Source organism: Scyliorhinus canicula, chromosome 18 (genome assembly GCF_902713615.1).
Source record: "Scyliorhinus canicula chromosome 18, sScyCan1.1, whole genome shotgun sequence".
Lineage (NCBI taxonomy): Eukaryota > Metazoa > Chordata > Chondrichthyes > Carcharhiniformes > Scyliorhinidae > Scyliorhinus > Scyliorhinus canicula.
In genome coordinates, this window is record NC_052163.1 from 25540804 (window position 1) to 25555083 (window position 14280).

General features: G+C 51.3%; 1 protein-coding gene across 2 annotated transcripts in view; it reads right to left on the reverse strand.

The window, feature by feature from the left end:
- Positions 1-14280, reverse strand: part of bahcc1b (BAH domain and coiled-coil containing 1b) — a 274089-nt gene that overhangs the window by 104307 nt on the left and 155502 nt on the right. The window lies entirely within an intron of this gene.

Genomic DNA, 14280 nt, shown 5'->3' on the forward strand with positions numbered 1-14280 from the left:
AAGATTCAAAGATTCAAGAAGTAAATACTAAAAGACTTTCACCGTTGGAAATGGAAGCTACCTTTATGGATAAGGAAACAAAAATGTAATGGCAGGCTGCAGTATCAATAATTTACACCAATAACCTCCCCATCAATCTAAAAATCATGTCAGAACATCTTTACTTCCAGCCCACATACCAAACTCTTGTGCAACCCCTGGCATCATCAACATTCTCCAACTAATTTAGCCCTTGGCTTCAAACTCACTCTTTTACCTGTTTCAAGTGGCTCAGCTATGCGCCACAATCCACTAGCAACATGCAAAACACTAGAGGAGCTCAATTGGATAGTCCCCTGAAAATGGGCGCAGAGGTTGTGAAGCACAGTTAACCCTCGCCCATTCAACTGGTTGCAGGCAACACATCAACTTTGTGCTTCCTGCTCAAGTGATTGCTGAGTGCAGCCAGTGCTGACTGTGCTGTTCACTGGTTGCATGCATGAGCAGTGACCCAAATTTATAACCTCTAGGAACCAGATAAAATTAACCTTAAATGGAAGGTGCATTGTGGTTGGGGCACTTGAGTGGGAAGTGAATCTGATCTGAGAAAAGGTGAAGAAAGCCTAACACAGGATAGAATGGGTTCCAAGGGCCCTGCATTGGAGATTTTTGTAGAGGAGGTGGAAGGTGGGCCGGGTGTTCTGTAACCACAATCTTCAGACACATGATCAAAAGGCAGAGGGAGTGCAATGGGAGGAAATAACCATGCATGGCGATCAATGCCAGGAGTCAAGTGCCGAGGGCCTGGATACAGTGCCAGAAAAAATTCACAGGTCAAGGTCAGTGAATGCAAGTTCAAATGTCATCTCCTACCAACTGCACCATTCACCTCAGGCACTGCTCAAATCACAACATCTCCAAAACTCACCTATTAACAATTTCTATCAATTGGGACTCACACCCAAGCTTCCCTCGCCTCCCCCTGAGGAGAGGACAGAATAAGGTGATGTCAAAAACTGGGGTTGGAAAAGGGAGGACTTCGGAGATATACAAGGCGTTGATGGAGTGGGAAGGGGCCCCGATCAGGGAGGTGAAGCGGAAGTGGGAAGAGTTGCTGGGAAGAGAGCTGGAAATGGAAAAGTGGGAAAAAGCCTTGAAGAGAGTCAATTCATCTTTGTCCTGTGCCAGACTTAGCCTGGTCCAGTTCAAAGTGGTCCACAGGGCTCACATGACAGTAGCCCGGATGAGCAGGTTCTTTGAGGAGGTGGAGGATAGATGTGGGCAGTGTGGGTGTAGTCTGGCGAACCATGTGCATATGTTCTGGGCATGTCTGAAGTTGAGGGGATTCTGGCAGGGATTTGCAAACATTATATCAGAAGTCCTGGAAGGGAGAGTAACCCCGAGTCCAGAACAGGCAATATTTGGGGTATCGGATGATCCGGGGGCCAATGGGGGGGGGAGGCTGATGTCCTGGCCTTCTCCTCCCTGGTGGCCCGGAGACAGATTTTGCTGGGATGGAGGGACTCGGAGCCTCCAAAGTCAGGTGTGTGGGTCAGCGACACGGCCGGGTTTCTCAGCCTGGAAAATATCAAGTTCGCCTCGAGAGGATCAATCCAGGGGTTCGCCCAGAGGTGGCAGCCATTCATCGACTTTCTCAGAGAAAATTGAACATCAGCAGTTGGGGGGGGGGGGGGTTACCTAAAATTCATATATTTCACTTCATCCTCACACACTGCTGTACACACTGCCAGCTATTCAACCATGACAGACATCATCTAAACACATTGCACCACACTCACTGACTCACTTCCCTCCCTCTTGGAGGACAAGGTGGTACACAGCCAAAGGGAACAACAGCTAACTCTCACGAGGACATGTATCTTAACCCCCCCATGGAAGAGATGGTGTTGGCCATTATTGGAATGTCCATCGCTGAGACAGTCGCCAGCGATGGGGTTTCAGATCCCCATACCTGATCCTCCTTCTCTCATCCCACCTTCCCCTCGTCCTACACTCCCTTCCTACTGACAAGCTACAGATGGGTCTACGAATGCAGCCTCTTATTTCCTGCCACTTGCACTCACCAACCTCACTCTTGTACCTTTTTCCTTTCTGAAACACTAGATGTGTGGCCTGGCCAGGCAGTGAAGGAACACCAAGAGTGTGATCGTAAAAGCACAGCACCATCAGCTGATTTCGTACTCTCAGCCACCAGCTCATATCCTGATACTGTGCGAATCCTATGGACAGATTATAGGTGGGATCTGCATGTGTACAGACACTGGGTATGAATGGACTGCAGCCAAGGCAAGGGACAAGGATAGGCGGAGTGTGAAGTTACACATGGGCTCCATTGTAGATGATTCAAATGAGGACTGCAATGGGGTGGCCTCTATTGAAGAACGCTGATGGGGAAGGACACGATATGTCGTTCCACTGGGAAACCTAACAGATAGGTTGTGGTCAGTCAAGGAAGATGGAGGATAACTTGATACAGGGCTTTGTGCAGAGCCTGACGGCCATCAGTTGGTGGACAACTCCATTCTCACACTTGCGGTCCCAATTATGATGCAGCGGTCAGTGGCCAAAGTTGCAGCTTCTACCACAGCACCAAGCATCAGCCACTCAACATCTGGGTACTGCAGTGGAAGCTCAGGCTGCTGCCATCATGGCTGTGGATTAGTGTCCAAAGGAGGCTGCTTTATGTCACAACAGTTCAGCAATCTGTCCTCCAGCAGATTACTAGACTTTCTGAGGCACTGACCTGGAGGGAGTGGCAATGGATCTCCATGGAGCACAAGTCTGCAGCTCTCTATCAGGATGACAATATCCATCCTCCCAATCACTGTCACTCTGTCATTGCCCTTGCTGTTACCTGTCAACTAGTCAGCTCAGATGGCTGAGATGGTGCAGTTTGCAATTCGGGCCTGCTAGGCAAGGAGCTGCACAATGTCCTCCAAGAGTATCTGCAGTCTCCCCCAGTAATAGTCAGCAACATTCCACCAGCTAGGCTGCAGTCACTGGTATAGCATTGTGGAGAAGCACTGGGACTGACAAAGCTGCTGGGAATTGAGACACCAAGGGAATGTACGTGGATGATTATTGACATTTGGGTGAAATACAGTGCGCCTGATTTCATTTATAAATTTAATGGGAGTATTTATTTGTGGTGACTTTTATTTCCGTACTGTGGCCAAGTGAACTGTAATGGCCAATGACTGCAAGTCTAAAAGGTGCGGGACTGTTGGAGAACGGGTTATTCGGGTAGTGGTTACTGATATTGCACATTGATGAGCTCCTAGTGGTCAAACCTGGCCAGAAAGGGACTGTCAAATATTCCTTCCGCTGGTCTAGTCGGAATGTAGACCCAAGAAATGAAAAGTCCAGTGTGACTTCCAGACACGACCATCAATGCTAGTGTGTGAAATAAGTGAACCGCCATTATTTGTATCAAACCATTCTCTGGTCGGGACTGGCATTGGTAGAAGGGGCAGTTAATTAAATTGCAACAGCAGGCCTCTCAGATGGACCGCTACATGTGGATGGCGGTTAGCCGCCAGAATAGCTCAATTGTGTCGCACATCCTGCGAGTGCAGTAGTTCAACCAAGAAAAGAGAATAGCTATCTATTTTTTTGTTTGTTTCGAGAGCACCCTAGCCAGACCACAGTGCCATGTTTCACTGGGCATCAGCGAGCAAGTCTGCTGGTAAAATGAGCTGTGAAGTCGGGACTCAGCTAAGCTCTGAAAGCCCTATTGTGAGCTTTAAGATGCAAAGGTCAGGCAAAGTGAAGGTTTGTTCCATTATCGTGACATTAGTTATTTAGTAAATGGAAGTTTGGCAGGGGACAATGATCAGGAACATCTATCCTATTATCTTCTGTCTACGATATGTTACTCTGGATAAATATGGAAACACATTTATGACCCACTTATATGTACAGATTGACAAAAACCCAAACTAACAAGCACATCTGTCCCGAGACAACGGGCACACTTTTGCTCAAGGCAGTCACAGACCAAAATAGTGTTGGAACTGTGTTTCTTTCATACCGGAGGGGGCAAAAAGGCTTTGGTTTAATGTCTCCACCAAAAGACAGCGGGTGCGATTGAAGCAAAAACAAACAGAGTCCATTCTGGGTGGGATCAACAGGGTCGTTCCCGGCATAGCGCTGGGAATGACCCCGCTATCTAATGGCACTCTTTTTTTTTCAGCCCTCGTGTTGGGAATGCCCGACCAAGGCCACATTTAGCATCATTTCTTGCAGGAAGAAATCGGGGTGCCATTTTAAAATGGTACCCCAATCTCTCAACCCCCCCCCCCCCCCCCCACGTGACCCCGAGTTGGGGGGTCCTCGAGCCCCCTGCACCCAACCTCATATTGGTAGGGCACCCCCAGGCCTGATCCCCGACGTGGGCAAAATGCCACCTGGGTGCCTTGAAATTGCCGGGTGGCATCAACCTTGACAGAGTGTCATACTGCCCACATACCAACCACCTTAGGGCCTCCAATCACCTGAGAGAGCCCCCCCCCCCCCCCACCCCCCGGTCACCGTTTGTGGAGTTTCCTTGGCGAGGCTAGTAGATTTGGGCGCTGGTTCAATCTGGCATTGGCACAGTTAAGTGAACTTTTAAGCTCAAGTCACTCTGCAAGTCTGGGTCCCACCCATTCTGGACAGGTTTCAGATTGCGACGTCTCGTGAGCATAATAGAGTCCGTCGAGAATCCCGGAAGAGGCCTCACCCGGGATCACTGGAATCGGGACAGGATATAGCCGGTAAATCGCACCCAGAAATGTTGACAGTGCAGCACTCCCTCAGCCTGGGTTGTGTGTTCACATGGTGTGGGTTTTGAACTTGCAATCGTATAACCAGTGAGAGGCAAGTGTGCCATCACTGAACCAAGGTCGGCACTTGGTACCAGCCAACCAGACAATGTGAGTAAATGTTGGGTTAGTGGAGCTTTCTGAATAAACTCAGAGTAACCTTCACCCAGTTTTCTTTTGAAATTGCGTCCGTCCTCAAAGAGTTAAAATAAAATTTCAGGAAAATGCTGGTATAGATCTTCAAAAGGGTCATGGACTAAAAATAAGCAAATTATGTCAACGCATCTTAAACAAGACACGCATGATGTCACATAACTTTGCAACACAATGCCTGTTCTCCAATTCCCTGGTTACCCTATAGGAATGACCTCACCTAGTTTCCAAAGAAGAGTCACTAATGGATTCAATATGTCCTAAGATACTTCAGCAACGCTCAATCATTTTGGCCAGAATGATCAATTGAGCTGATAAAAGTTTTTATTGATTGAAGAATGTAACAAGACTACATAGATTCAATAATTTAACATCCTGCGTATACATGTGTGATGATACTTATATTCTGTAACCTGCAAGTGTGAGGAACAGAAACTCAAGTGTGTTTACCTCACCATTGTACATCTTCATTTATCTAATGTGCTGATCAATGCTTTTAAGGGGCTGGATTCTCTGATTTTGTGGCATGTCCGGACGATCAGTGAGGGGCTAGCAGCCGCGCCACATAAAACACACGGCCTTTCCGATATAAAGGCCTGGACAATTGTCGGGTCCGTGGCAGCGCATATGCACGGCGACAACCTGCAGCGGTCACGCCGTACAACATGCCGCCGGCCGTGCGCGGAACCAACCTGCCAATTAGTGCCCCCTTGGACACCCCCTCGCCACTCCCCGACCAGTCCTCCCCAGCCCTCGCCGAAGACCCCCCAGCCAGCAGCACGGCTCCTGCCCAACTATTGGCGTCTCTGGACACAGTCCGCAGCTGCCACGCCGGGTTCCCAATCGCTGAGACCACGAGTCAACCACGTGATGATCCAACGGCGTGCAGCGTGCTCCTCGACAATGTCATTTTGGAGGGGGCGGAGCATGTGAAAACAGGTGCTGCCCCCCCGACTCGGTCGTAAAAAGGGATTCTCCGCCCGATCACCGATTTTATAATCGCCGATCGGTTCGAGCAGGTGATTGGACTGAGCAAGATGCGGTTCAGCTGCCAGGAACGGTCGGGGGCAGCCTTCCACATCAGCCACCAGTGGATGTCCCGCATCATAATGGCCCGCTCCGATCTGCACAACCTGGTACTGCACCAGGGAGAGCATCTGGAACAGGAGAAGATGGAGGAACGCCACATCTTCTCGGATGAGGAGGTTGGCGAGGAGGCGGCGACAGACAACCCGTAGAGAGGCAGAGGAAGGACCTTGGGTGATACATACAATTACATACATACAATTTACAGTGCAGAAGGAGGCCATTCGGCCCATCGAGTCTGCACTGGCTCTTGGAAAGAGCACCCCACTTAAGCCCACACCTCCACCCTATCCCCGTAAACCAGTAACCCCACCCAACACTAAGGGCAATTTTGGACAATAAGGGCAATTTAGCATGGCCAATCCACCTAACCTGCGCATCTTTGGACTGTGGGAGGAAACCGGAGCACCCGGAGGAAACCCACGCACACACGGGGAGAACGTGCAGACTCCGCACAGACAGTGACCCAAGCCGGGAATCGAACCTGGGACCATGGAGCTGTGAAGCAATTGTGCTAACCACTATGGTACCATGCCACCCTATAGCTTGGGCCCACGTGGGATGCAGGCCAGAGATACCTGCACGGCCTTTCGGTTTGGTGAGACCAGGACGAGGGTGTGAAAACCTCTTCCAAAATGGGGTCCCACTTCTTCTCACTCCTGTCGGGCCTGCGGTAGGTCATCAGCATGGTCACTCCAACCATGGGCAGGGTGCTAAATCAATTGACCAGACGCTGCTGGAGAAGGATTTGCAGTGAGACCAGAGCGATGTTCATCTTAACCTCCATGAAATATCTGACCCCTGCCTGACAGAGAGCTGAACGCGACCTGCCACTGAACAGGGCAATCTCGGAGCCCATAGAGACAGGATAACACAACTCAGCTGCTACTACCTCCTCCGAGATTAGGGGTCCCAGTGTGCTTCACCACCTCTTGACGAGGTAGACAGATTCTCACACGTTTCAGCTGATGGCATCCTCATAACTAGCAAATTATGGCACACATGACAGGCTGAGTGTTGGTGTGGGGGATTGGGTGTAGTGGGGGGGTAGATGGAGCTGGAGGGCCTACTGCAAGAGAAACGGAGCATTACTGCGTCATCGGTGTGGGAGACACATAACCCTCCCATTCTCACACTGCACGGGGGCGGGGAAGCACCGAGTTTGCACGGGGTTTGCAGAGCATGGTGCCAATACATGACAGCGTGGAGGCACTTTATGGGTGATTAATTTTTAATGCTGGCTGGTTATTACAGAGGTGTCCTTTCTCTAATACTGCCGAGGTTAACCGGTGTCCACGAGGCGCCTATCAGTTCTTAGTCTCCCTCACCCTTCCCCTACATCCACGTGTCCCCAGGATCCACAGCTGAGGATGAGGCTACCTGCTGACTTCCAAGTTCTGTTGCCTGAGATAACAGCGCTGAGTGACTCCTGAGGCTTTTGGACAACATGTGGGTTGGAGTGCAATTCTCCTCGGCAGGCGGGTCTGGGGGAGTGTCGCTGACAGGGAGGGGGTGTCAGATGGGCTGAACTCCCTCAGGGTCTCCTGAGTGGAAGGACCTGGGCTGCACTCCTGCCGATCCTTTTCCTGCCGGGTGCCCCGGGACCCCTGGGCTCCTCCATGGGATAGAGGGGCAGCTGGAGTGAGATCCAGAAGCCCCGCAGTCCTCTGGTGCTGACACATCCGATTCCCACTGGTGCCTGCTCCATGCAGTTGAAGCCCTGCATCATGGAGCTCATGCCCTCAGCACTGGAGAACATGACCTGAACTATGGAGCTGACGTCCCCCACCATGGAAAGCATGTCCTGTGCCAAACTCTCCACTGCGGACGCCACCCTCGCAGAGCTGGCCTCGTTCCATCGGACCGAAGACACAATCTCCTTGGGCAGATGTAGGTGGAATTCCTCCAGTCAACCTTGCAGTCCGGAGGGGCGCTGTCATCCCTTCCTGATGCGCACGACTCTGCCTTTGTAGCTCCAGCAGCTCTGGTACAACCGAACCTCAGGGCAGGCCATCGGCAGAGTACTGGTGTCCAACAGCCCTCCGAGTGCTGATCCCTGGGATGTCCCTACCTCCACCTACTGTGGAGCATCAGGTGTGAGGCGCTCGCCAGTGAGTGACCCAAAAGCCTGCCTATTACTTAATCCCACGGAGGTGCGAGTATATCTGCACTGGTGGAAGGTGCAGTTGACAGGTGGCATGTCTCTTCATGGCTGGTCTCAGCGATATCTGCCTCAGGGTTGCTCGGGTCCATGGTTTCTGACCTCACATTCTGCACAGGAGCGATCCTGTTCCTCGCCAGCAAGCTCAAGGGCTCATTCCTCAAATGGGCTCAGGCTCCTGAGCTCAGGCATCACTCTGGCCGGCTGTGCCTGTTCATACCGGTTTTGCTCGAGTTTGTCCTATAATGAGACAGATAGGCAGAAGTCGTGCCTTGTCAGATGGGGATGCGATCTGGCAGGCACGGGAGTGGGCATTTGAGGGGCAGCGGAACTACTGAGTGGATTAAAGGGGGGGCGACAGCGCATGACAAATACTGCGACCCCGTGAGGTGGGTGGGAGTGAGATTGGAACAAGTGCCGGGGAGACATTTAAAAGGAGCACCCCACTGAATACAGAGGTTTAGTTTTCCCGGGGTGAGTGTAACAGAGGCAGGCCGCCAAGGGGCACGGCGTGATTCACATGGGGAACACAAATTTTGGTAAAGAGGTAGGCGGGATTCTCCCCACTTGTCTCACCACAACCAACAATTTGAAGAAATATGGGAAGATTCTGCCCAAAGTGTCAAATAACACAGCCCACCTCTTTCTCATATTTTATTCTGCCCTACCCAGGATTGCAAGCATAGGCCTTTCTTGGCCTATCTGTAGGTCTGTAATCCTGACCTAGAATTACGTTCAGCCCAGCATATCGAAAAGAAAGAAGAGAACGAGGGAAGGAAATTTTTCTTCTTGTACAACGAGACAAGGTTTAACAATCCACATTTGTGAATGTCATTATGATGCCGGCGATTGAGGGGGAGGCAGAGATAGTGGTGGCGCTGGATGCGGAGAAGGCCTTCGATAGAGTGGAGTGGGGGTACCTATGGGAGGTGTTGGGGAGGTTTGGATTTGGTGAAGGGTTCATTAGATGGGTAAGGCTGCTATATGAGGCCCCGATGGCGTGCGTGGCCACGAATAGGAGGAGGTCAGAGTACTTCCGGCTTTACCGAGGGACCAGGCAGGGTTGCCCCTTGTCCCCCTTGTTGTTTGCACTGGCAATCGAGCCGCTGGCGATGGCATTGAGAGATTCAGAGAGGTGGAGAGGCTTGGTGCGAGGTGGAGAGGAACATAGGGTGTCGTTGTATGCCGACGACCTGTTACTGTATGTGGCGGACCCGGTGGGAGGGATGCCGGTAGTGATGGAGTTACTAGCCGAGTTTGGGACCTTCTCAGGTTATAAATTAAACTTAGGCAAGAGCGAGGTGTTTGTGGTGCACCCTGGAGACCAGGAGGAAGGAATTGGTAGGCTCCCGCTTAGGCGGGCAGGGGAGAGCTTTAGGTACCTGGGGGTGCAAGTGGCCAGGGACTGGGGGACTCTCCACAAGCATAACTTTACCAGACTGGTAGATCAGATGGAGGAGGAGTTCAGGAGGTGGGACATGCTGCCATTGTCGTTGGCGGGGAGGGTGCAGTCCGTCAAAATGACAGTGCTTCCGAGGTTCTTGTTCCTTTTTCAGTGCCTGCCCATATTTATCCCCAGGGCCTTCTTTAGGAGAGTGACCGGCAGTATTCTGAGCTTTGTGTGGGCACATGGGACTCCGAGAGTGAGGAGGGTATTCCTGGAGCGAGGAAGGGATAGAGGCGGGCTGGCGCTGCCCAACCTTCTGGGGTACTATTGGGCAGCCAATGTGTCAATGGTGCGTAAATGGGTGATGGAGGGGGGAGGGGCGGCGTGGAAAAGAATGGAGATGGCGTCATGTTGAGGTACAAGCCTGGGTGCCATGGTAACAGCACCGTTGCCGCTCTCCCCCAAGAGGGTTACCACGAGCCCGGTGGTGGCGGCGACCCCAAGAATCTGGGGACAGTGGAGACGGCATCGGGGGGAAACAGGGGGCTCGATGGAGGCTCCACTGGGTGGCAACCATCGGTTCATCCCGGGGAATACGGATGGGGGATTCAGGGGATGGCAAAGGGCGGGCATCAGCAAATTGAGGGACCTGTTTATTGGCGGGAGGTTTGCGGGCCTGGGGGAACTGGAAGATAAATTTGGCCTTCCCCAGGGGAACATGTTCAGATACCTGCAGGTAAAGGCGTTTGCTAGGCGACAGGTAGAGGGATTCCCTTTGCTGCCCTCGCAGGGGACGATGGACAGAGTGCTTTCGGGGGTGTGGGTAGGAGAGGGGAAGGTGTCTGACATCTATAAGGTAATGCAGGAGGTGGAGGAGTCGTCAGTGGAGGAGCTGAAGGCTAAATGGGAGGAGGAACTCGGGGAGCAGATAGAGGATGGGACTTGGGCGGAGGCCTTGGAGAGAGTCAACTCCTCCTCCTCATGTGCGAGGCTTAGTCTCATCCAATTTAAGGTGCTGCACCGGGCCCATATGTCCGGGACTAGGATGAGTAGGTTCTTCGGGGGTGAGGACAGGTGCACCAGATGTTCGGGGAGTCCTGCGAACCACGCCCATATGTTCTGGGCATGCCCAGCACTGGAAGAATTCTGGAAGGGGGTGGCGGGGACGGTGTCGAGGGTGGTTGGATCCAGGGTCAAACCAGGGTGGGGACTCGCGATTTTTGGGGTTGGGGTGGAGCCGGGAGTGCAGGAGGCGAAAGAGGCCGGTGTCCTGGCCTTTGCGTCCCTAGTAGCCCGTCGAAGGATTCTGTTACAATGGAAGGATGCAAGGCCCCCAAGCGTGGAGACCTGGATCAGTGACATGGCGGGATTTATAAAATTGGAAAAGGTCAAATTTGCCCTGAGAGGATCAATACAAGGGTTCTATAAACGATGGCAGCCTTTTCTGGACTTCCTGGCTCAGAGATAGGTAACTGGGTCAATAGCAGCAGCAACCCGGGGGGCGGGGGGGGGGGGGGGGGGGGGGGGGGGGGGCGGGGGGGGGGTGCATTATGGTAGTGTTTATTCTATAACTTTATAGTGTGTTAATTTGCGTTGTTGTTAAAATGCTGGGTTGTTCATGGGGATGGGGCGAATGTATATGATTGTTAATATTATTGTTATTTTCGGTATTTTACTAAGGTGCGTTATTGTTGTATAAAATCAAAATTTCTCAATAAAAATTATTTAAAAAAAAAAAACAATCCACATTTGTTCAACACTTCTGGTAAAGATGTGGAAACCCGACTCTGGAATTGTACCTCTGTCCCCGAAGAACATTTGGGTAGTGGGTGCAATTAATTTTAGACGGCACTTTATACATTGGACTGTCGAGTGATAACGATGCTTGCCTGTTATTATTCAGTTTAAGCTGTCGTGTCCCTTTCCCAGTCTTGTGATTATTGTCAATTTTGCCACAGCCAGGATCCCGAACGCAATTACTTTGCCGTATTAGCAGTGTAAAACTTGGCAATGATCCAGGAAAGTGGGACTGGCATTTATTTTAATATAGCGGAACAATGATAATTAACCCCTCACTGTTCATGCCGAGAATAATGGATGAAGAGGCCTCAAGTACCAAGGAAATATGGCACTTACTCTGTAACGTCAAGGGTTTCTATGTCACAGGCATGAAATTCTCTTCAGTATGTACATGCCTGAACTTCATATGATAGTGTGTATCATGTGGTATAGAATCATAGAATTTACAGTGCAGGAGGAGGCCATTTGCCCCATCGAGTCTGCACCAGCCCTTGGAAAGACCACCCAACCTAAGCCCACACCTCCACCCTATCCCCACACCTCCACCCTATTGCCACACCTCCACCCTATCGCCACACCTTCACCCTATCGCCACACCTTCACCCTATCGCCACACCTCCACCCTATCGCCACACCTCCACCTGATCCCCATAACCCCACCTAACCTTTTTTTGGACACTAAGGACAATTTATCATGACCAATCCACCGAACCTGCACATCTTTGGACTGTGGGAGGAAATCGGAGCACCCGGAGAAAACCAACGCAGACATGGGGAGAACGTGCAGACTCCGCACAGACAATGACCCAGGCCAGGAATTGAACCTGGCACCCTGGAGCTGTGAAGCAACTGTGCTCACCACTGTGCTACTGTGCTGCCCACATTTGCGTTAAGGTAAATATTCTTTTATAATGTTAAAAGTTCATTTGTGCGATGTGGGTATCGCTGGCTGAGCCAGCACACCCATAATTACCCCTGAACTGAGCGGATTGCTAGGTCATTTCAGAGGGCAGTTAAGAGTCAACCACACTGCTGTGGACCTGGAGTCACATGCCGGCCAGACCGGGTAAGGGTGGCAGATTTCCTTCCCTAAGGGAGCACTAGCAAACCAGATGGGTGTTTACGACAATTGACAGTGGTTTCCTGGTCATCAGTCGACTTTCAAACCCGGATTTCTAAATATAATTCAAATTCCATCATCTGCCGGAGATGGATTTAAATCTGGATCCCCAGAGCATTACCCTGGGTCTTTGAGTTACTAATCCAGTGACAATATCACTACGTCACTGCCTCCCACGATGTGCGGATATGCATTTTGGTAACAGCACTAATTAATCGGCTTTTTTCAATGAATGCAGGTCGAGTAACCATTACCTGTAAATCAGAAAACTGAACACATCTAAAGACTTCCCTCATCGGTCTTTAGAGCAAGAAGTCTAATTGTTTGTCTGCAATGTCTACCGTGCGATTTTGTGGTGAATATGTCAAAAATAAACCAAATGCAGGTAACCAGCATTTATTATTGTGATACATCTGACTTTTCTAACCATTTATTAATTCAGACTAGCTAGCTGAAGCTTAGACAATTGTAATGTAAGTTTATATGTGGTATCTGAAATCCACAATCCAATCGGCCCCGAGCGTTTTGGATAAAGGATCCTCGACCTGTATAAGATAATCTCTTTGTGAATGTGCATGTACCATGGGCTGAATTCTCCGAGCCCGCGCCGGGTCGCCGGCGGGGATGGGGGTGTGTGCACGCGGACCCCGCCACACCACCGATTCTCCGACGCCGTCGCCACGGCGCCAGTCGGGGGCCATTGAAAACAGCCCCCGCGGCGATTCTCCGTGTTCGACGGGCCGAATGCCTGCCGAGTTCTGCCAAGTCCCGCCGGCATCGTTCGTGTGTAGTCCTACCCGGCAGTCCTTGGCATTCTGGCTGCAGGGCCGTCCCGGGGGGGTTGGCAGGGGGAGCCGACTCTGGGGGGTGGGCCTCCATGGTGGCTGGACCTGCGATCGGGGGCAACCGATCAGCAGGCGCGCTCATTCGGGAGGAGGAGGCTATGTTCCACCGTGCTGGGCCCCTGTAGAACTCCGCCATGTTGCCCCAGGGCCAGCGCTGAGACGGCTGCGGCGTGCATGCGCGGACCCTGCTGGCCGAAGCGTGCATGCGCGGACCCCGCTGGCCGAAGCGCGCATGCGCGGACCCCGCTGGCCGAAGCGCGCATGCGCGGACCCCGCTGGCCGAAGCGCGCATGCGCGGACCTGCGCCAGCCGTGTAAGGTCGGCTTTTCGCATCAGAGCAGCGCACTGCACTCCGGTGCCGTGCTAGCCTCCGAGGAAGGAGAGAATGACTGGGCCTGGAAGCCCGTTGACCCCGGCATCGCTCGCGCTGGTTTTGACGCCGGCTTCAACACGTGGCCAGGATTTCAGAGAATTTCCATCGATGGTGAGAATTGTATCTTTTTTATTTGAAAACACACATCTTGCATCATATGTGGCATAACCCATCATGCTCAGATTAATTATAAAAAGCTACCAGACAGCACAACAGCTTATGTTTTTAAACATATCCGATAAAATTGTTGTCATGTTGCAAAAGTCATGGGAGTACTCCAGTCTTCAGCTGGGTAGGTGTGAATGATACTGGTGTCAGGATTTCTAAAAGTGTCAATTTGTATATAAAGTTCTTCAAAGAAAATTCAAACCAAGTCAAATGGCTGCTGAAGAGATTGATTTTGTTCTCAGCCTCGTTTTTTGAACAATGCAAAAACCAACACTGATCTTCAATAGCTTTGAAAACTAGATTTGTAATTTTTCCACTTGCTCGTCTTTTATATTATGCACCATTTCTTATTGGGTGCGAGTGAGAGTTTAATGACTGGCTCCGG